This window comes from Enhydra lutris, unplaced genomic scaffold (genome assembly GCF_002288905.1).
Source record: "Enhydra lutris kenyoni isolate GAN:26980312 unplaced genomic scaffold, ASM228890v2 scaffoldscaffold7, whole genome shotgun sequence".
NCBI classification, from domain to species: domain Eukaryota; kingdom Metazoa; phylum Chordata; class Mammalia; order Carnivora; family Mustelidae; genus Enhydra; species Enhydra lutris.
In genome coordinates, this window is record NW_019154091.1 from 40342489 (window position 1) to 40365241 (window position 22753).

At 46.7% G+C, this 22753-nt stretch overlaps 1 protein-coding gene across 1 annotated transcript in view; it reads right to left on the minus strand.

Moving 5' to 3' along the window:
* The window catches only part of LOC111142166 (glutamate ionotropic receptor NMDA type subunit 2B), a 463533-nt gene extending 441712 nt beyond the window's left edge, over positions 1–21821 (minus strand). The window contains exons 1-2 of the mRNA XM_022495165.1: positions 21584–21821; positions 20123–20553 (exon numbers count right to left, since the gene is read on the minus strand). The gene's annotated coding sequence lies outside the window, so the exon portion shown is untranslated. The remainder of the gene's footprint in view (positions 1–20122; positions 20554–21583) is intronic.
* Positions 21822–22753: the final 932 nt, after the last annotated feature.

Consider the following 22753-nt stretch of genomic DNA (forward strand, 5'->3'; position numbering starts at 1 on the left):
CAGTCAAGGGTCCATGATTCAAGTGAAATAGAGGAAGGCCTGAAGGTCACGAGGAGGGTGAACCCAGGTGTTCAGGGGACTGGGTAGGAAAGACACATGGCAAGTTAGGGAAGGAATGTTCCTGAGATCTGAATGGAGGTGCTGCGGAGATGACACAGTGGATCCTTGGAGCCGGTAAGTGGCCGAGGTTCAGAGGAAAAGGGCAAGAACGCACGAATCCAACATACACACTCTTTAGTGCCTATTTTGAAATATAGCAGAAAATGGAATAAAGAGTGAAAATGTTGACTATTTTAACTGAGTAGCTAAATAAACACTTGTTTTATGAAAATTAGAGAAAGTTCTTTCCCTCTGGGCAATCTCAACAACCCACTTACAATGAAAAATCTAAGAACAGTGATTTCCACAGCATGAGGAGCTGTGTGCATAAAATTACAAGGTTAAGAACACTTACTTAGTCAATCTACCATGTCTTCTAGAAACACGGGTCCATTGGACTGGCAAACAAGAACAGCCAGGAATTTCAGGAAATCGGGACCGGCTTGCTCCCTTAGAGTGGACGCTGCAAGCACTTCACTGTGGGAGGTGAAGCCTGACCATACACACATGAGACAAAGGAACAGGTGTGGGCGAACTGGGGCAGAAGGTCTGCAAGGGCAATTCTCAAGCCTGGCTGTACATTAGAAGTGCCTGGGCATCATTTCAAACATACTGGTGCCCGGGTAGCAAATCGGGATCGGTGCCCTTGCGAATGCTCTCTAAAGTTTCTCGTACCCTGCGAAGGAATCACTGCTCATTCATATTCTTATGTTCTCTGGGGGGTCCCTCTCTTACACACACACACACACACACATGCACACAGACACACACATGCATGCATGCACACCCACACACATGCACTAAGCTGGCTCTTGCACACGGCAAGCAGCAGGGAGCACGGCTTTACTTGACAGCAGCCTCATCCTCCAGCTGCATCTGGGCTGGAGCCCAACTGCACCGAGGAACGAGGCAGGAGCAAAGGGAGGCTCTTCTCGCCTGCACACACTGCCTCGTTCCCACCCAATTCCGATGGATACCAAGGGGAGACCAGGACCCAGCGCGTTGAACAGACACCGTCCCCTCTTCCTCCCGGAAACAAAAGGGTTTCGACGAAACCAGTAATAGCCCACCAGCCTGCAGTTACGAAACTCTGATTTCTGCAAACCGCGTTCATTTGTGGGTGAGTCTCCCTGAACTGCCGATGCTCCTGGGAGGCACCACGGCACAAATCATCTCAAACTAAGAAAAATTCAAAATTGGTGTCTATTTGCCGTTTGAATGCTTGACATTCTGTAAACTCAGTAAGGCTTAATTCCTTCCCAAAATGTCTGTCTGCCACCATTCAGAGGCAGGAGTAAGACAAAGAAATGTACACGGAGTGAGTTACCCAGGCACAGATCTGCTCCGCAGCCTGCTGGATCATCCCAGAGCCTGGAACGCCCAGCAGAGCCTGTGGAGGGGCTGGCGGGCAGACGGGCTGGCTGACCTCCACGAAGAGGTCATAAACACTCCCCGGAGTCCAGACAGAACTTCCCAGGGTGGCAGAGCAGCTGTCGCTCTCTGACTCTCCTCCAGAAACGTGCCAAAGCTGCTGCCCACTCCCTCATCCTCCCTCATTCTCCCTCATCGGCCAGGGTGGGAAGGTGGCCGGGGCAGCGGGGACCACCCCTCTCTGGGGACCACAGGGAGACAAGCACTCTACACTAGACCCATCCCCGCTGGCGGGGAAGTGGAAACCCCCACCTGAGCCTGTCATCCTCTACACCCCCTTGCTTTCCACCTTTCCTCTTCGATTTCTCCCCTCCCGGTCTTTTTCCTCCTCCACACACAAAGTGGAGGAAAAGCCAAGGAAGTTCAGGTCCTGGGTGTGAGGCTTTCCTCTCTTTCCTTTGGTCAACCTCTCTTTTTTTCTCTCTCTCCCTCTCTCCTCGCAACAACCATTGTCTCTAATAACTCAAGGATCTCAGCTCTCAGGTCTCCCGAGATTGTACCCACTAGACATAACTTAATTTTCAAGACTTATTTCAAAACACTCCCCATTGCCTGGGCCACTGGATTCCACATGCTTCACTCTGTCCCCCTCGTAAGCAGAAAGGAACACATCTGGCTTCTGTATTTCTTCTCTTTACACTAGAGTCATAGCGGAGGATCGCTGAGAAATTGGGGTAGATATTTGTGTGGGAGAAACAGAAGATAGGAAAGGCCAGCAAGGACCATTATTTTTTCTTTGTCCCACCCTCCTGCGAACTCCCAGCCCCGCTCACTTGGGAGCTGGGGGAGGTGAGGGAGCTAAGTTCCGGGCACTTTATACACCTTGCCGCACCCAACCTTCATATAACTTGCATTTTACAGGAGAGGAAAGCTGAGAGCCAAAATACAAAGTGCCTCATCCAAGATCACCTGGTGGCAAGTGGCAAATTTGAGATTCTGAACTGAAGTCGCTTTAACATCAAAGACCTGGCTCTGGAGTCCCATGGGCTGCTTCTCTGAGCAGTGGTCATGGTGCTTCAGTCTACCTCTGGACTTATATTATTCAAAATCTAGGTCTGCCTTGGCTGAAAAGTCACAGCAGTACCAGCTTAGAGATGCTGAGGACACTGTTAGCTGAGGTGTCCTGAGAAGGGACTACCAGGCACCCAGGAGAAAACAAGAAACAAGGCTCCAATTGTGAGAAGGCAAGAAGGAAATCTAAAAATGTTATCTCCACTGAATCTCAACTCCATTGGAAGGGGAGGGGGATTCTAGAAGAAATCAAGAAGTCGTCACTCTGGGGTCCCAAAGGAGAATTCATCTCTGGCTAGAATCTGTTCTCAAGGCCTTCGACAAGAGTCAGGAGGCGGTTGGGATAGATGAGGCGGTTGGGATAGATGAGGAGAAGGCTGTCGCAGTAGGGAGAGTCATGAAGTTACTGTTCCTTTTCATCAGTTTCATCCGAATTACACTCCTTCCAGAGTACTTCAGCCCAGCTCCCAAGTGGCCACACTGGCTCACTCAAGTCTAAGCCAGATGGCCAGATGGCCAGCGCTCCTACCTCACTTGGTATAGACCATGTTAAAGACACTTCAGTTTTGCCTCCTTCTCCAGCTGGCTCTGCCCAAATCTCAGTTCCTGGTCTGTCAGCTCTTAGAGGACAGGCATTTCGCCTGATTCCACAGCAAAAAAAAAAAAAAAAAAAAAAAAAAAGAGCCCAGACAGAGCCCTGCACCTAGCCCAAGGCCTCATAAACATTCTGGAAATAACTTCATGAGGCTGGTTAATCCTGGCAGAACAAAGGAGTGGGGCTCCCAAGGAAAATTCTTCCCTGAAGTCCCCACCTTCCAGAGACAAATAATTGGAGGAACATCTGCCAGGGCGGGCCCAGGACACGTGATCTAGAGCAAGGGTTCTGAAGCTGGCACCCATGGATGGGCTTCAGGGGTCCTCAACGCCCTCACGCTTTGTGTGGCATACTGGGAGTGTTTCCAGCAAGGTGGGTTTTTCTGAAAAGAGGATCCGGAGCTGACATTTTGGGCATTGCTGATCACACGCAGCATGCGGATGGGCAGCGGGAGGGGAGGCAGAGACACAGCAGCGAAAGGGCCTGGTAGCATGGCGCCTGGGGGCCCTAAAGAGGGTTGTTCTGACAGCTGGGAAGCCAACCCTGACACAACACCAGCTCGCCCCTCAGGCAGGAACACAGCCCCTCTTCTGTTCAGATGTGGAAGGCAGGCAGGGCACTTCACGGTCCCCACCTCAACCCAAGGGCCGCCCAGCTGTGAATAAGCCATGGGGCTATGGCGTCACCTCTGTGGGCAGCCATTCTCCATGGGGCTCCACTTTGAGCACCAACTACTTAGCCTACCCCATATTTCCTGTTTAAAAGACAGACTCTCAGGGGAAGTTGGATCTAAAACTTTCATTACTTTTTCTTTCTCTTAATTGCCTAAGTCAGTTTCTTACAGCCTTCCAAGCCTGTCCTCCTCCTAAAACCACAGACCCCAAAGGGTTTGTTCTTTCAAAAACCATTTGGATAGTTACTGTGCCTTGGTCTCCTCAAGGTTTTGGTTACTAACTATTATGTTTGATATTTTTTCCAGTCTACCACTTATAATTTCCAGACATCATCTCTTCTTTTTTTAATGTTATAAGCTGGCCCTCAGGTATCTTTCCAGGCCTCTATGATTTTCTCAAAGGGCAGCCTCTGGCCCTGCAGTGGCCTTAGGTTGGAGGCATTTTAGAATGTGCCATCAAGACCTGAGGTTATTTATTACACTCTTAACTGGTGTTTTGAAATCCTCTCCAACTTTACAAAGAAGACATACAAATGGCCAACAAATACATGAAAAAATGCTCAACATGACTCAGCATCAGGGAAACCCCAATCAACACCACAATGAGATACTACCTCACACAGGTCAGAATGGCTAAAATTAACAACTCAGGAAACAACAGCTGTTGGCAAGGATGCGGAGAAGTGGGTACCCTCTTGCCCAGTTGGTAGGAATGCAAGCTGGTGCAGCTACTCCAGAAAACAATATGGAGGTTCCTCAAAAAGGTAAAAATAACTACCCTATGATCCAGCAATTGCACTACTAGGTATTTATCCAAAGGATGCAAAAAAAAAAAAAAATGCTGATTCAAAGGGGCACGTGTACCCCAATGTTCATAGCAGCAATGTCCACAATAGCCAAACTATGGAAAGAGCCCAGATGTCCATCAACAAATGAATGGATAAAGAAGATGTGGTATATATATATATTCAATGGAATACTATGCAGCCATCAAAAGAAATGAAAACTTGCCATTTGTGATGACATGGATGGAACTAGAGGGTATTGTGCTAAGTGAAATAAGTCAGTCAGAGAAAGACAAATACCACATGATTTCACTCATATGAAATTTAAGAAACAGATGAACACAGGGGAAGGGAAGGAAAAATAAAATAAGGTTAAAAAAAGAGAGGTGGGGAGGTAAAGCATAAGAGACTCTTAACTACAGAGAACAAACTGAGGGTTGCTGAGTAGATGGGGTGGGGGATGGACTAAATGGGTGATGGCATTACGGAAGGCACTTGTTGTGATGAGCACTGGGTGTTGTATGTAAGTGATGAATCATTAAATTCTACTCCTGAAACCAGTACTACACTATATGTTAACTAACTTGAATTTAAATTACAGTATATAATAAAGGAGCACCTGGGTGGTTCAGTCAGTTAAGTGTCCCACTCTTGATTTCAGGTCAGGTCATAATCTCCAGGTTGTGAGATAAAGACCGCGATGGGCTGCCCACTGGGGCTGGAGCCAGCTTAAGATTCTCTCTCTCTCTCTGTCTGCCCCTGTCCCCCGCTTGTGTGTGTATGCACACTCTCCTTCTCAAAAAAATAATAAATAAAATAAATAAAAATTAAAAATTAAGAAATAAAATCCTCTCCAATTTTCACTGGGTTTTAGGTTCCCTAACTCATGACAGAATCCAGATTATACACACACACACACACACACACACACACACACACAAATACACACATGTGTGACTGTATTAGTAACCAGTTCCCTATTCTAAGAATGTAAGAATGCAACTCCTGCCGGTATGCAGATGACTTTTCCCCATTTCCTTCTATCTAATTCCGGATATAATTAAAGTTCTTGCTTTTGTTTCCTAGCTCATCTTTTCTGAATATGAAAATAATGTGCTGTATTGTAGAAATCCTGGAACATAAAGAAAAATATAAAGAAGTGAAATAATAATTCTCATGTTCCAAACCCTTTTTACCTTTTGTATAATATGTGACCTTGCCATTTCAGGTTTCACAACTTTTACAATTTCTAAACATCTTCACCTGCCTGTGAAAGTCATTTTTTTTTTCTTCTTAGAATAAATTCTTTGTTTATCCAATTAGATTTCCTTCAAGCTTCTCAACCACGATAACAAGCTGCTCCCTCTGGCTCTCTCAAGGTGGAGGCAGAGAAGGAAGGGATCTGGGATTCAGAAAAGCTGAAGCTGAGTTCCACCTCTTTTTCTTCCCGACAGTGCAATTTTGGACAATTGCTACCTCTATTTCTTCATCTGTAAAATGGAGATAAGACCTTCTGCCCAGAATTCTTCCTAGTGGGTTCTTGGGAAGACCAAAAAAATGTGTCATGAAGAAAGACATGTGTCATGAAGAAAGACATATGAGAAAGCCCTTAGAAAACCGTAAAGCACTCTAGAAATGCAAATGATGGTCATTATTACATCCAAGCTGGTTTGTCTTTGCCTCTGTTACCTTCTTTCATTGAAACCATTCCTTTCTTTCTCAAAATTTACATTTGTTTGCATACTTCTTTATAGCTTTTCCTTTTGTCCTATGTTTGATCAGTTCATGGTCACTTTGCCGAGAGCTCATTTCAATCCTCAAATCCTTCATTAACTCGTTCCCATCCATGGGTACCTTCTGCATTTTTTTGCACTAAGAAGTCATGTCCTCTCAACATTCTAGAAACATGTCAGCTCATGGCCCTATATTCTTCTCTTGCCTGTTATGATTTGATGAGATACTCAAAGAAGTCAATGCCAGTCTTGACCTGGAAGCCTCTAATTCAGACACAACCGCCACCTACATTATACCCTTGTCACCCAAACTGGCTCTGACTTGGTTGGGACCAGGGACCATCAAAGTAGTTAACACTTACTGAATGCTTACATGTTACATGTAAGCATTGTTGTTACAATGTTACAGTACTCTGTAACAAGTACTGTTCAAAATGAAACAACTCGCTTAACTCTCCCAGTAACTGAAAAGCCAGAATGATTAACACCTCATCTTATGATAAAGAATCTGGGCATAAAGAGAACTGAAGACATTCGCCCACGAAACTAACAGCAGCAACAACAGAAACCCTGACTGTCTGACTCGTGAGTTCTTGGTCTCGGTTACTGTTTTCCTACACCCACCACCATACCAGGCTGCAGTAAGAATGGATGGAAGAGTACACGGATCCCAGCACCCTTAACATGCTCCTGGAGGAACCAGTGGCCAGGAAAATGGAAGAAACCAAAAGGAAACAGCAAGCAGGTCAGAAGCACAAGTTCTATAAACACAGCCTGCTTCATTCAAAACTCAACAATAACTATACTAACCAGCTTTCCGTGTGTTTCTGGAAGACCCGGGTATTTTTTAACATATATATTAATATTTTATATTATTTTATTTAATTAGCCCATCAGGAGAATGAGGTCCACAAATATTCCTACGGATCCAAGTCCTAACCACTCTTCAAGTCCCACTGTGCCCTGTCTGCTCTTCCTTCTACTGTCGTCATTATGTAAAACCAGACACACAATATGTTTCCTCTAAGTCTCTGATCATCAGAGCAACCATAAAAACTTACTATAAAGCTGTAGAGCATAAAGCTGAAGAATGTGAGCTCAAGCCAGCCAGCTGGGTTCAAATCCTGGCTCTGCCACTTGAGCTAAGCATGTCTTAACTTCTCCGTGCCTTAGAATCCTCATGCATAAAATGTAGGTAATAATTATGCCTACCTTCGAGGGTAGTTGTAACCGCTAAATTCACAAATGCATGGAAAGCACGGAGCACAGAGCCTGTAGGCCCTCATGCCATGTAAGCAGCTGGTTATTACATGTCCACCAGGGACCAACACTCTGCTAGGTACACATAGGGCAGAGAGGGGAGGCTGTTTCTGCCCTTGAGAAATTCATATCAGAGGAGGCAAAGGGGGGGTGGGACAGAGACGCAGCGGGCATCATCTCAAACTGGGGATCTATGGGTGCACGAAGACAGCAGTGCCCCCGGCCTGGGGGCGCCAGAAAGACCTGGAGCAGAGGATCCCTGAGCTGCCTCTTGAAGGCAGAACAGGACTGAAGCCAGGGACGGAAGCTGCAGAGGGCACTGCCGACACAGTGAGAGGCAGGAGCAAAGGCCTGAGGGTACAACGGCCTTTCGTGGCTAAGCTTTCCTTAGCTTGTGTCACCATCTCCATCGCTAACTACTCTTCTTGGGTCAAGTAAAGATAAAAGATATGCCCGGAAAAAAAAGTTCTATACATAAAGCTAGAAAGAGTCCTCTTGCTCTCCTTTTTGACAAGTTTTTCTCTCGTTTTCTAGATAAATACGGTTGCAGAGAACCTGTGGAGACATGGACCAAAGATTAACAACCACAGGTCACAACACCTTGGAGCTGCTCTGCACTGGGAATACTGGTGACTTGACCCCCACTTGCCTATCTTCTCCAACAAATATTTCCTCTTCTCTTGCCCACCGGGAGCAGGTGCACTACACAAAAGGCCACTGTAGGCTGTTATTGCGAGCAGGATGGATAGGGATAACAACATTGTAGGTGCATAGATTAAACTTGTAGTTTGAGGGGATTCTTGATGTTTCCTCATGTGACCCACAAGGTAATACCTGCCCCCCCCTGAAGATGTCATTTTGCAGATGAGGAAGTAAACTCAGCAGGGTTATGAATCTGCCCGAATCACACAGAATGGAGCCAAGGGTGAGAACAGACCTGGTTTCCTGGCCCAAGGGCCACACTGTTCCTTCCTCAATACCACTGTACTTAGAGTCACTGGAAAGCAGTGTAAAAACATGCATGTGGTAGGGCTAAGGTACCAGAACTCTTTGTGGTGCCAAGAGAGGCTGTCCTGCCTTGGCTAGAAAAATAAAGACACAGAATTTAACCTTTGTATTATATGTTTATATATAAACTGCTCTCTGAGTCAAAAGTTAATCCAAGTATTTGAAACAAAACTTGCTCCCTTATATTTGTTTTGGAATAAGGGGGGGTCTTACCCACAGAGCAATAATGAATCCTATTAATAATCAAACCCTAACAACAAAGCCGTATTCTTGACTGGCATTCTCTTACTCTAGCCATTTGTTTCCACCCAAAGTAGTAGTCAAGTGCCTGAGAAAGAAATGGGCACCAGAAAATGAGCATTCTTCGTAAGGTCCACAATCAAATGAGTAGGAAAGGACTGTTTCCTCTTAAAGGGCTAAGAGTTCAAGTTTGGAGGTGGTGTGTATGTAAAGATGGGTAGAACTGGGCTCAGAAGATGGTGTCCCAGCCTTAATCGCCATGTGAAATGAAAGAGATGCTGATTGCCAGTGCCACGAATCCCTCACCTTGGCCCTCACTGAATTAAAGTAAGGTCTAGAGCTTGGCTATTCTGTAGGGTTCCATATTTTTCATTTGAAAACAACTTTGCTTTTTGCCAAAAGCAAGATACAAAGAGACATGATAGAGAAGTCACCTCAGCTGAGGTTTCAACGTACATGCTACTTACAGGTTCCTCTACATACAACATAAACCCTCAACGTTCTTTTGAATAGAGGCAGCTCCTTATAATTTAAAGAGCAAGAGGTGGGGTGCCTGGGTGTCTCAGTTGGTTACGCGTCTGCCTTCACCTCAGGTCATGATCCCGGGGTCCTGGGATCAAGACCCTCATTGGGCTCCTTGTTGAGCAGGGAGCCTGCTTCTCCCTCTCCCCCCCTTCCCCCTCCCTCTGCCCCCCACACCCACTTGTGTGTCTCTCTCAAATAAATGAATAAAAATCTTTTAAAAAAATAAACAAAATAAAGAGCAAAGAGTTACAATCAAGGATGTAGTTGGAAGCCTGGTTTGCTGCTCACAGCTGTGCAACCTTGAATTCTTTAATTCTCACTCTTTTCACCCAAGAAACAAAATAATGTCAGCCTTGTGGTAAGGATTAAATGTGATAACATATGTTAACATAACCCAGGCTATCATGGGCACACCACAAATATCTATTGCCAATTCCAGGGAATTCAAGTTCAACAGAAGATTGTCTTAAGCAAAGGCAAGACAATGCCTTTCGGATTACTATTATGTTTGGCCCGACGACAATAACTCTTAACATTTTCATTCCACCGTTTATCTCTAAAATGGTCTATGGATTCTGACTATCTCATCCCAGGACTTTCTCACGCCTTTCCCCCACCTCTGTCTCAGTTGCACGAATGTAGATTTATCAATAAACTAGATTCCTTGCCACAGCAACTGAAACATCATTCATGCTCTTCAGAGACAACCTTGAATTTTATGTTGAAATCAAAGCATCTTTGCAAATTGTGCAGACTAGAAAGGAGAGGTGGAGAAGGTGCAAAACCATGATCCTATTCGTTCCAGAAAGCCCAGTGCAGTGAAGGTGATTGGGGGATAGAGATGAAAAGGCCCTCAAGGGATCTGCCCCCAAAGCCAGCATAAGAAAAGGGCTACAAGCAAAGGGAAAATAAAAATAGTATGTGAACCAACAACTTGGGAGAGCTTATTTCAAGTTGAGAAGATCAAGCAAGACGTCATGGGTGAGAGAGCCTCTGGGACGGACTGGAGGAATGGACAGTATTGACACGGAATTGGAAGGAAAGGGGAAAAATATAATTAGTGATGAGTCAGAGCTTTTTGAAGAAACACCCTCTTTGAACACAATGTAAAATAAAGATCAAAGAGGGGAGACACTAAGAAATGGGTATATTTTTATTCGGTCAGCCTAGCCTATAGCTAGCATAAAAGATACTCTCATCCATTCAACTTCAGTAGAATTCACCCAAAGCATTGAGACGTGCTTGGATGGAAAGGAAATGGAAACATAAAAGGTATAAATATGTCAACTTCATCCTCAATGCACATTCGTTTTCATCATCATCTTTATCGACAACCAGCATTTTCTGAGCACTGCCCAAGTGCGGAGAGCATTCTGCTAAGCACGGAGGACATAAAGTGACATAAAGCATGAATCTTGTTCTCATAGAAAAATGACAAATTCATCAACAAACAAAAGTGATTTCTCTTCCGTATGCAGGCTCTAAGAAAACCCATTCAGTACTTTTTCTTCAAATATCCAAGGGACCAACATTCTCTGACCCAAGAAAGACCTTCTGTATCTGAGCACCCATATTTGGCCAGGGTAGGATTTCTTCTGTAGTCCTTCCTATGGGAGTTGCAGGAAAAACCAGGAAATAGACATAAAAAAGAACCAGATAAGGACTGAAATTCTTCCCTTTCCCCCTTTAAGCCCGGAAACAATTCTGGAATTTCTAACAAGGTGATAAAAAGGAGAGCCATGCATGCTGAAGATATCAATTCTGATCCCCTGCACCCCAGAACTCACTGATAAAGCTGACCTACGTAAGAAACACAAAGGGGACCGGCTGCAGTATCTCAGTGATTGGGATGTTTTCTGTCCACAGGGTTAACTAATATTTATCTAAAAATTCAGATCAGTGAGTACACTTCTTGGGTTTCTCCTAAATATTTAATGCCTCCCACCTCTGCATATTCCACCAAACACCAATGAGAGTCCAAACCAACTCATGACCTTTCTCTCGCATTTCCAACCACTATTTACAGATATCCAAGAAAGAACTAGTGTTTTCACTCTCCTCGGGTCTGTCTCTTTTAAAGGAACACAGATCCGTAAATCTGCTCTTTTCTTACCTCTACATTTAGGCTCACATTTATTTTAAAACGGGCAGGGAGGGAGCCCGAAAGGAAGGATGCGAGAAAACTATTAACCCAGCTAAGCCTAATAAGCAGTGATTAAAGTTACAGTCAGAGAAGAACGAAGCTCAATGCCTCCTACCCCCTTCCTCCTCTTTGTGCCTTTAATATTCCACTTCAGGCGCTGAGAGGGAGGGTGACGCGGCTAGCGAATTCCAACCAGCACTAAGATAATTGTACCATTCACACCCCTCACCAGTCAATCAGGGTCTGCTTATCCAGCCCCATTTATTAATAGTTTTCCTACACTGGCAGTGTCAGAAAGGAGTGCAATAAGGCTTTCTCCCTGAAACAAGAAACGGGGCGCCCTCAATAAAGACTAAGGGGAATGAAGGAGGTTTGCAGAACCCAGGGCCACTTGCCCCAGTTCACAGCCACACCTGTTTCAAGGGTGTTGGGGAAAGCAGCTCCCTAACTTTCCTAACTTTGCAACCAGACCTCCGTCGAGGGTGAGAGAGCTCAGGAATAAATACAGCCCTGGTCTTACTTAATTCCACACCAGGCCGCACCCCTTGTGTGCACTCTGCACACTAAGCCCCCTCATGGGCCAGCCCCTTCTTCTCCCTCCAGCTCAGCGACCCTCCATCAGGCACGCATCTGCTTGACGGCGATGGGGTCTCCCTCTGGAGGTTAAAGCACTAGGATGCCGTGATGTTTAGAGAGAACAGGTGCCTCGTCAATCAACTTGCCAGGTGGTTCTCAGCCACAGGAGAATCCCCTGGGGAATATTTTTAAATGCTCCCTGCCTGGATCCCCTGTTGACAGATGTTAATTTCACAATGTGGGGTCTGGCCTGGGCATGGACATCACTGTTTTGCTTGTGTTGTTGTTGTTGAGCTGCTTCTGTTTATGTCTGTGCGAGCTCTCCAGGTGATTCTGTCATTGAGCTGGGATTCGGGAGGCCTGCATAGCCTGTCCCACTGATTCAGAAATGAGAAAATCGAGGCCCCGAGGCACTGGCTCGCACACTGTGAAATAACACACATGGAAACGAAAAGAAGCTTCTGACCCTGAAGGCCACCACTACGGCCGTTATCATTCAGGCAGCCCCCAGACACCCTGGAAATCCCTAACACTGTTGAAGACACCCCAAGGAGAACCCTGGGCGCTGAAGATACATGGATGAGCAAATGCCCACCACCGGCTAACAGAAGAGACATGCATTCCAAAGGGACTCGAGGGACAGGGCGGTGAACAGGAAAGCACTGGAAAGGAAGTCAGGGGATACGGCTCTGTCCCAGGTGTGTGTCTTCTTTACACCTTGGAGCTATTTGCACAGCTTTAAAATGGGGGTTGTGTGGCGCCTGGGTAGCTCAGTGGGTTAAAGCCTCTACCTTCAGCTCAGGTCATGATTCCAGGGTCCTGGGATCAAGCCCCACATCGGGCTCTCTGCTCTGCAGGGAGCCTGCTTCCTCCTCTCTCTCTCTGCCTGCCTCTCTGCCTACTTGTGATCTCTGTCTGTCAAATAAATAAATTTTAAAAAAATCTTTAAAAAGAATAAAATAAAATAAAATGGGGGTTGTGGGGGACAGATCATCTTCAAGGTGCCTCAGAGCATTAATATTCTTATTATCGCATGTTAGACGCACACACACACATATTACTGTACCTAAGCTCTGCAGACACATTTAATGCATTTCAGATTATTTTTTACTGTTGCTATTTGCTGGGTAAGACACTATGCAAATATACCAACACACATGCAAGTCTAGCGTGTATGGGTACATGGGGTGTGTGCACGTTGGGACATACATGGAACACAGTGGCTTCTAACCCAAAGACACCAGCCACCATGGCAGCTGAGTGAACAGAGTGAGGTCCCCAGAAGGTGGGGGGATTGCTTGGCAATGTCTACACATTTTCACGGAGTCCAATTAGCTTGGAGTAGAGGATAAAAGCCATCACCTCAGCTTCCAGTTCTTCGATGCCTCTCTTCCCCCCTATCCAAACAATGCCACACTTTATCCCACCGTTGTTCTGAAGTCCCACCTCTCACAAAGAAATGAGATCTGATTTCCTCAGAAATTCAAACCAGCTGAAACCCTGATAGGCTCTATATAAAGATTAATGAGAAATGGGAACTTGACATTTCTTTCTCAAGAAGGAACTTCACCGTCTTCTCAAGGCCGGGAACAAAGACATGGAGGAGGGCGTGTGTGAAGCACAGCCTGGTTTTTAGGAGTCGAGTGAGTTAATTAGTCAAAACCTTAAATTATCCTCATCTAGGAAGCTCTCTACTCCAAATGTTCCTCTCCCTGTAGAGCCGGACTCTAAGCAGGGTCAAAGCCTGTACTTCTCTTTCCTTCCACGTCTGCCGATCCCTCGGGGCCGGCCTGGCATCTCCTCCTCTCCCCTCTCCCGGTCCCTCTTGTCACGCAGCCTTGTCACTGTGCCTCCACGGCCCCACCCCTCAGGGTACCTGGGAACAAATGTCCCTCAAATCAGCCAGGGCTGAGACTGGCTCATCCAGATACCTTCAGACTCAAAATACTCTCCTTAAAAAGTCTACAAGGGGAGCCTAGGATCCTTTCGCTAATGAAAGGAATACAAACCACAGTACACAGAAAACAGGTGCAACTTAGGTGGGGTGAAAGGGTAGAGGGATGGGCAGCAGAAAAATGTGCAAATAAAATTCAGAGGACCACACATCAAACCCATCCTCCCTGAGGCACCCATCCTACGGTTCAATCAAATGCTAGAGGTGTCTTTCCATCCCCTCCACACTAAGACATTTCCATGAAGAAGGCTTCCAAAACACCAGGTCAACTAAAAAGGCTACCAAAAAGCATTCTGTAAATTCCCTGGGAATAACTGAGCCCCTTATCTTCTATTGCTTCCTTCTGCCATTAAAGAAAGCGGCTGGGGTCTGAATAGCATGGCAACTTTCAGCCTCACTAGTTGGAAACACATGGGGCTAGGCTGGTCCTTCGTTTCGAGTAGCCTGGCCTGGGCTAGGATCCAGCTCTCTCCTTGGCCACAAACCAACGAACAGCTGTCCCTTTCTTTATAATGGCCATCAACAAAGTTAGTTGCAATCCAGTGGTCTAAGAGTAAAATTGTATCATTTGCTCATTCCAAAGGCGAGCCTAATAAACAGGAGTGGGATTCATTAACTGTAGAATCACTAAAGCAGAAATGAGAGCCTCTACCTTATCCTTTTCAGAAGACCCTGACTTTATTCTCCAGCCTCCTCATTTAGAATCCAAAATTCCTAATCCAAGAACCAGCACATTTCTGTTTTCTCTCCTCCCCAGGTTAAGGGACATGAGGAAAAGCAGAAGGCTTGCCCTTTTATACCAATTTGCCTCTCCATCTGCTCTCCATCCTCCTAAACTGACAATTCTCCCCTTCTACAATCCTAATTATTCTTAAAGACAGAATTTAACTGTCAACCCCTCCGTGAAGCCCACCTCATTCTTCCAGGCTGCCCACCTCACAGAGCTTACCTAAGCAGATAATAATCTCTTTACACGTCTCCCCCATTCAAGTATGAGCTACTGGAAGGTACAAACCAGATCTAATTCTTTGTTGTGACACCATGTTCGATAATACAGGTTCCTAACAAACGTTTGCTGAATGACGTGGAGCAAAAGACACAAAAATGAAGTTAAAAGAAGACAGCGTGAAAGAGAAGAGACTAAGAGACACTAATAAATACATATACTCTATCTAGAGAAGAAGAATTTAAGAGAAAGAGAAGAATCGAGGACGAAAAGGGCCAGAACAAGAACACACAGAGGATAAAAGAAGAGGCAAAAAGACACACATGGTGGGAGACACTCAGAAGAGGGGACGTGGGTGAACTGAAACACACAGGCTCCTCTCGGATCTTTTCTGTTTGGGAAAAAAAAAAAAGCAGCAATTCTGAAAGTTACAAAAGTAGAACACATCTGCAGAGCTGCCCACATGAACCATGACAGAAAATTCGGTTCAGTAATATTGTAGACCCAGGCCCACAGCTGTGGCAACCCTGGAGAGTGTCAGGAATGCAGAGTTGTAGGCCCCACCCCAGACCTACTGAATCAGTGTCCATGTTTAACAAGATCCCCAGGTGATTCCCATAGAAAGTTTGACAAATGCTGAGGTAGCCCTCTGACATCCACAGATAACCTCGGCGTCTCATTTGGCAGTACGGGACATGAAGCATGACCACCGAGGAGCAGCACGACCTAAGCCAATCACCTCGCATCTCTGGATTTCAGTTCCTTCACCTATCAAATGAGAAGGTCAGAGTAAACGCGTTCTGAACCATCATGAAGCTCTGACCTTCTTGATCTCACCTGACATGGTAACTTCAAACCCTTCCCATGCCCACCTGAACCAACAACAGATAACCTTATTTGCTAATTAAGGCTCTCCTCTCACCTAATATCTTTCTCAAGTGTCTGTCATGTGCCAGGCACTGTGTTCAGAACAAATGATTTCCGGATGAATAAAGATCTCTCCCTGTCCTCGAGGAGCTCACAAACTTCTTAGGGAAACAGAGCATAAAAACAAAATTAGGATCGAAGTATGGTAATGATCATGAACCAGCCCTGGTGAGGCCCAGAAGGCAGAGCAGCCATTCTGCTCAGGGCAGTCACGCAGGACTTCAGCAGAGGGCCAACATATGCATTGTGCCAACCTTCTCTGCCAACCTCAGCTGCAAACACTAGAAGTGCAAAGACAGAAACAAGGTAGATGGAGAACATCAACGAACCAACCAAAGGTTCCTGAACACACCTCTCCGAGTTCACAAAACTCCACAAGCACATCCACACAATGGATCTGGTGTAAGGGCCACAGATAGACAATTAATAGCCATAGGCACACCCCCAGAAGCCCACCTCCTCAGAGCTATGCCCCCTCCCTCATCCCGACTGCCTTGGGTTCTTCTAGCTTCGGCATCCTTCTGAAAGATCATATCAATTCAACCACTAATCTACTCTCCCTAGAGACTGCTTCTGTGGTTTTAAAGAGGGAATGCACTTTAATAAATGTGAACAATTCATTAGACCAGTAACTCTTTTTGATCTATATTTATTTATAGAGACGACACTCGTATCCGATTGCATGTACACTAGCAGAGACTGAAAATGTAATTTACTGAAAGGAAGAAATTTCTAGAATTTCTAAGGAGGCTGGAGAATGGCAGTGGGGAAAAGGAACCTCACTTGCCAGCATAACCACTCCTGACCCCAACAAGTTACATGAGATGAGAGGCTTTGTCAGCCCTCGCCCTCCTTATTAAGGAGAAAAGTCTATCACTCAGAACAACAGTTTGCCAACCTTTAGAATGGTGTGCTCCACCCTGACTTCCCTCCTGCCCCTGGCTTCTATAGGCTGATTGTTTTTGCTATGGTTTCTTCACATACAACCTGTCCTTTCCCCCACCCGCTATATATCCTATTCCATAAATATTCATGACATTTTTGCTTTAACTTGTTAGCATGGTGTTCATGTCACCTTCATCTTCGTACTGTTGAACAAGAAAATAGGGGGGCAAAGCCCTGCATCCCAGGTTCACCACATTCATGGAGGAGATGGGAGAATGTTTTACAAGGCAATGGTGGTGTGGTCAAGGGCTGAATCAGCTCAGTCCCGTTTCTCCCTGTCCAGTGCCACTCATCACCCCCCCAACCAAGTTCAGTCCGTGTTTTCGCCGCCCAGGTGCCCCGCTGCCCCTCCTTGCACAGGCTAGTACATGTGCATGAAGGTCAAAGAAGAGGGTCCAGGTTCTGAAGCCATTCTTCTGGAGATGAAGAGGAATACAAAATCCAGCTACCTGCTGTTCACCCCTTCACCAGAAGGAGTCGCTCTTCTTCGCATTCAGCCTACAAGAAAGGCACTTGGTGTGCAAAGTAGTGACTAGAGAATGTGTTGGTCCTCCTCCTTTCCCTTAATTTTGCCTCGTTACTTCTTTGCTTTTTCTGCATCTATCCCTGCCAGAAACAACACACAGGCAGTAGCAAAGCAAGACTCTTGAGACAGATACCCTTCCTAGGAATGGAACCAATGCTGAGAAGTGAGACAACGGAGGGGCACACCCTGCTCCTCTCCTTGCATGTGAACAGGTATCTCTGGGTGGCCAAATGGCTCTGTGATCCCAGACCCGTCATGCTTTGCTACACCTGAAACACACAGGGACAGAAGGCAACCATGTTGTTCTGCTTCCTTTCAAATCACCAATCTAAACTCCTTAGCCGGGCTTGCCTGAGAAATCTTTATTCCCATTAGTTTTCGGTTTTTTTGTTTTTTTTTTCTTAATTGTACATCACAGAGGCTCCTCGGCTGAAATTAAATTTGCTCTTCCTCCCCCCAATAGGCACATTTCTTCCTCAGGTAACCCACACTGTACGGGGGGTGGCAGAAGGAGAGAAGACAAAATAGAACCAGTCAGCTCTTTGTGCCAGGAGGGGAAAAATAAAGAGAAAGAGAACAGTGGCCCAGAGACAGCCTTGCCAAGATTGCTCACAGGCACGCAACACACCTGTCTCCTCAGGGCTCCAAAATGGCTTTGGTTGTGGTAAAGGTACAGACCACCTGTGGTGATTCCACCTTGAATCCTAATAAGCCACCAACAGTTGGAATAGCTCCTCCTCTCTTTGTACCTTTCCTACCACCCAGTCGTCTTCTTCCTCAGCACCCTCCCCTTTTAACCTCTTACCCTTTGTCTAGCTGTAGGACCAAGTAAGGATGGCCTAGAACCTGGCTTAATCCCATGAGCATTCTAGGAGACTGTGGCTGAGACTCTGTCCAAAGGCCTGCTGTCAACCTGGACGCCAACCAACACGAGGAAGGATCTAGTCCCTGTAGGGCACCGTCGCAGACACCAGGAGAGAGAAAAGGGGCCTACGCCCTAGGGACACCCACCTCACCTTGTTCATCTGTACGTAGGAAACCACCGCACATGGAGTTGCTGTTCTCACCCATACCTCTGTTCTATTTTGAAGGAAAATTAAGAATACATCCTCCCACTTGAAGGAGTAGAAGCAGATGGAGAACCAGCTCAGGTGTCTGTAAGGTGAGCACACACCAGATAACCTCAGCTATTTGTAGACACGGTGAGAACATGGTTCAAAGTGGGTTCCCACCCTCCCATTCTGCTGACAGTACAGATGGGCACAGATTACCAGTTAAATGCTCAAAAGAAGGAAACCTGGGGGGTGGGGAGTAGTGAATGTGGATGATATCCATCCCTTCTGGACAATGAAGAACTATCTTCTGGTCTGATGTTGAAGGACAAGGATCTTCTCCTTCCCCCAATCCCTTTAGCATTTTGTATTGTTTCTAAGTATAGTCATTAAAATGCCAGAGATAAAAGATTCGAGGGGAGAATACTTTCAGAAAGACTACTGATGCCCATGATTCTGCTACAGGATTTTGAAGATCATTATCTCAACCTGAATTCTGCATCTGGGCACCCTCAGAGTTTGGGGGTGGACGGTCAGTGGACCAAGGAGAAGAGCACCCCAGCTCCCCATCACAGCCCTCCAGCCTGTGGATGGGCTGACGGCCTCAGGAGTTGTCTTGCCTTGCATGAGTGCCTAGCTGAAGAGTCATTAGCTAAGTCTTTTCCGTTTCTCCTGCTATTCCAAGTACATAAAAAAAAAAAGAAAAATACTGCCTAGCCACATTTCACATACTGTAAAAATTAATGGGGGGGAGGGTTAAAGTCTTCATTCTCATTTTAAGGTAAGAGACGAACACATGCAAACGGCACATCTCTTTGTCTAACACAAAGACTCACGTGTCGAATTCTGCACCCCTTCCTCATGCACAGCATTTTAGAACTCTGCAAGATAGCCATTTTGCAAGAGTGTGGAAGTAACAGTTTGCTTGGAGGATGTGTGGGTATAAATAGATGTGGAGACAGAAGGAGAAATTTACAGCTCAAAAATAATAGCACAGGGAAAAAATATCAATTAAAAGAATCTTGACAGAATTCCTTCTTTGCAAGCTTAAGACTGAAGTCCTTTTAAACTGCAGCATCCTTCAATTCCAGGTGTTCCTAGACCAGCCAGATTCCCCACCTAGACCTTTCCCTCTGCAGTAGGCCTCCCGGGATCTCTGGGCCCCGTGTCAATGCTTTAGACAGCAAGTGGACTTCAGGGCAACAACCACAGTAATCATTATTTTCATTTTTTTAAAAAAGGGCATTAAAAAAAAAAGGCTAGGAAGGTAGAGACAGGAGACGGGCATGGAAGTGGCAAGGGGAAAAAGCTAGCCTGAAAAAAATTTTTTTTCTAGATTCCCATAAAAATCAGAGCTATAGCCCTGGGTGAATAAAATGCTATTTAACTCAAAAATCACACAGGTCTCCCATGCATGTCTACATACACAGACCCTTATGTCACCCAGCATCTTCCGTCCCTACATACATCCACCCCCACTGCCTCCCCAAAACCCAAAACCTGTTAGAGGAGAAAAGCAAAGCTATACATGGGAGATTTCCCCCTTTGTAAAAAGCCTTTTTTCCCAAAACAGCATTATTTTATTATCTTATCGCCTTTTCTTCCAAAAATTCCACTTGAGGGATTAGAAGAGATAGATAAACAAGGAATCCCTACCCCAGGTGAGGCGAAAATAAAACAGAATTTGCCCTACCTTGGTTTGTAGAAGCCAAACCTCTAGACGGACAGATTAAGGGAGTGAGCATGTTGGGAATGTCCAGTCTCCTCTTCTCGCTGGCATATCCACATAAGAAAGACGAAGGATAAATGAAAGGAAGGTAACTGAAAATCCAATTTAGCGTGAATTTTGTTTTAATCTTGTGTCTTGAAGAGATGCAAATTCAAAGGAAAAAAAAGACTGAATTCAAAGGTAATTCAGGATATGGAGAGCAGCTCACAATGCAGAATCCAGAGTAATTATTCCATTTGCATGTGAGGTTAGTGGCTGGGCTATTTTTTAAATGATTCTTCTGGCAATTACGGTTTTTGCTTTTTGGAGCTTTAGAGGAGGAGGCTCTGTGTAGAGAAGCTGGGGGCCGGCTCTGTCCCTCCGTGAAGCATGGTCATTCCCAAAGCGTCCCCTTCCTAAGGGGGAAAAAGAGGCGGTCAGGGTTCGATTTGAGTGTCCCCGGAGGGTGAGAAAAATGCATTCCGAAAAAGATATCAATTCGTTTTAAGGAAAAGGGGGAGGAAACCCCGCATTTCCCACAGAGTGCACACGAGAGGAATTGAAAACAGCTGGCACCGGTCTATAAATAATTCAGAAAAGGTCTGGCTATACCATTCCTGGGACAGGCATGGATGAGAGGTGGGAATGCCAACCTGAATGGAAGAGGAGAGAGGGAGCGAGCAAGCGAAGGAGGGAAGCAGTAAGGAAGGAGGAAGGGAGGGAGAAGAGGCACCAGGGAGCAACACACACTCACACACACGCAGAAACACAATCCCCACTTAACTCGCCAGCAAGTGCGGCCCCCAGCCCCATCTGCATTGCTGCTGACATGTCTGTCTCGCTCTCCCCATCGTCTCCAGCTGCAGCGCCTCCTCCCACCCCGGGCTTGTGCTCAATGGGTTCTGATTGTGCACTGGGTGCACACTGGGCATTTCTTGGAAGGGGCACACTGACACGCGCGCACACACACACACGCCCCCGACGCGCACGCGCCCCCGCGCGCGCACTCACACTCACCCCCCGCGCACACTCACCCCCGCGCACACTCACGCCGCCGCCGCGCTGATGTGCAGCGCACGGGGCTTCACCTGCAACGTGTCGATTGGACGGATGGTCGCGGCGCGTGGCTCCGGCCCGGGGCACGGACGCCCAACCTCTCCATTCGGTAAGGGGATTAACACCCCTCCCAAAAAAAGACCAGAGAGAGCCTTCCCCTTTCACCCTAAAATATATATATATATATATATATATATATCCCCCCACACACATTTATTTTTTTTTTTTTTAAAGCCACGTCCAAATTAGCAAGTGCCGGGTTCTGCTGGATTCAAGAGCTTCACCCAACACCAGGTTAGTTAACGGTTCCACCGGTTCGACCCTTTATCTCCCTGACACCCCCAAGCCCCAACACTGAGACAGGAGACTCCGAAGCGAGTATTTACGTACCGACTCCGGGCGCCTGGGCGATTGCAGAATCTCCGGAGAGGGGTGGCGGGTGGCCAGGGATGGAGGGTTTTCCTTTCCTGCAAAGCAGGATTGATAATCCGTGTCGGGGTTTTGAAGTTCACGACTCTTCGTGGCGAAGCCAAAGAAAATGCATTCGGACGCCAGCACTTCTGGACTGTGGTCATCAAAAATCACCCTGACGAGCACTTTCGATAAGAGCAAAGCCCCGAGATTTCCTAGAGGTGAAGAAGCCGAAGGAAGTGGTTTTTGAAAAGGGTTGGGGGGGGACCTGCTTTTTTCAAAAAAAAAAAAAAGGGGGGGTGGGGGGTGGAGAGGCAGGAGCCCAGATTCCAGTTGGTGATGATCGGAGCCGGGGGAGGGGAAGCGGGCGGGGGCACGTTGTGCAAGTCAACCGCGCGGCAGCGGGAGAGGAAGACGAGGAGGGGGAGGAGGGGGAGAGTAAGAAAAATGGGTATTAATCACCGGGGACGGGGGTTGGGCGGGAGATCACAAGTTGCCTGGTCTGCATTTGGGTCTCACACCCGAAAACGTGCCCCCCATCCCCCGCACACACACCTACCTCTCACACACTGGCTCGGGTGGGAGGAGAAACCCACGAAGCTGGGGAAGAGGTTTCTGCTCCCAGGGTGTTGTGTGTGTGCGCGCGCGTCCTCTTTCTCCACACCCCCCACCCCACCCCACCCCCAAACCCCGTCACCCCCTCACTCCTATTGCTAAGACTCCGGCCGAGGCAGCTTCGCCTGTCACGTGCCGGGGGAAGTGGGGTAGGAAGGGGGAAAAGCCTTAACCCGAGTCCGTGGCGCCTCCTGCTGGCCGCAGTGGGGCACAGCAAAGAGGAAGGGCCGCGAAGGGGTGTGGGGAGCAAGACCGTGCCCCCGGTGGGCGGCCGCACCGGGCTGCGGAAAGCATCTCAAAGGCAGAGCCGCAGTTTGCATTGTAAGACCTCTTGCTCTCTTTCCCACAAATCAGCCTCTGCTTCCTACGGGCGGCGCGAGTGCTGGACGCAGTTTAAAGCCGGGTTCTTGCCTTCAAGAAGCTTAAGATCTATTCTGAGTACACGAGGCTGCCGGGAAAACAATGGGAAACAAAGGAAAGCAAATGGAATTAAGGGCTAAATGGTGTAGTAAGATAATATATGTGCCTTATGAC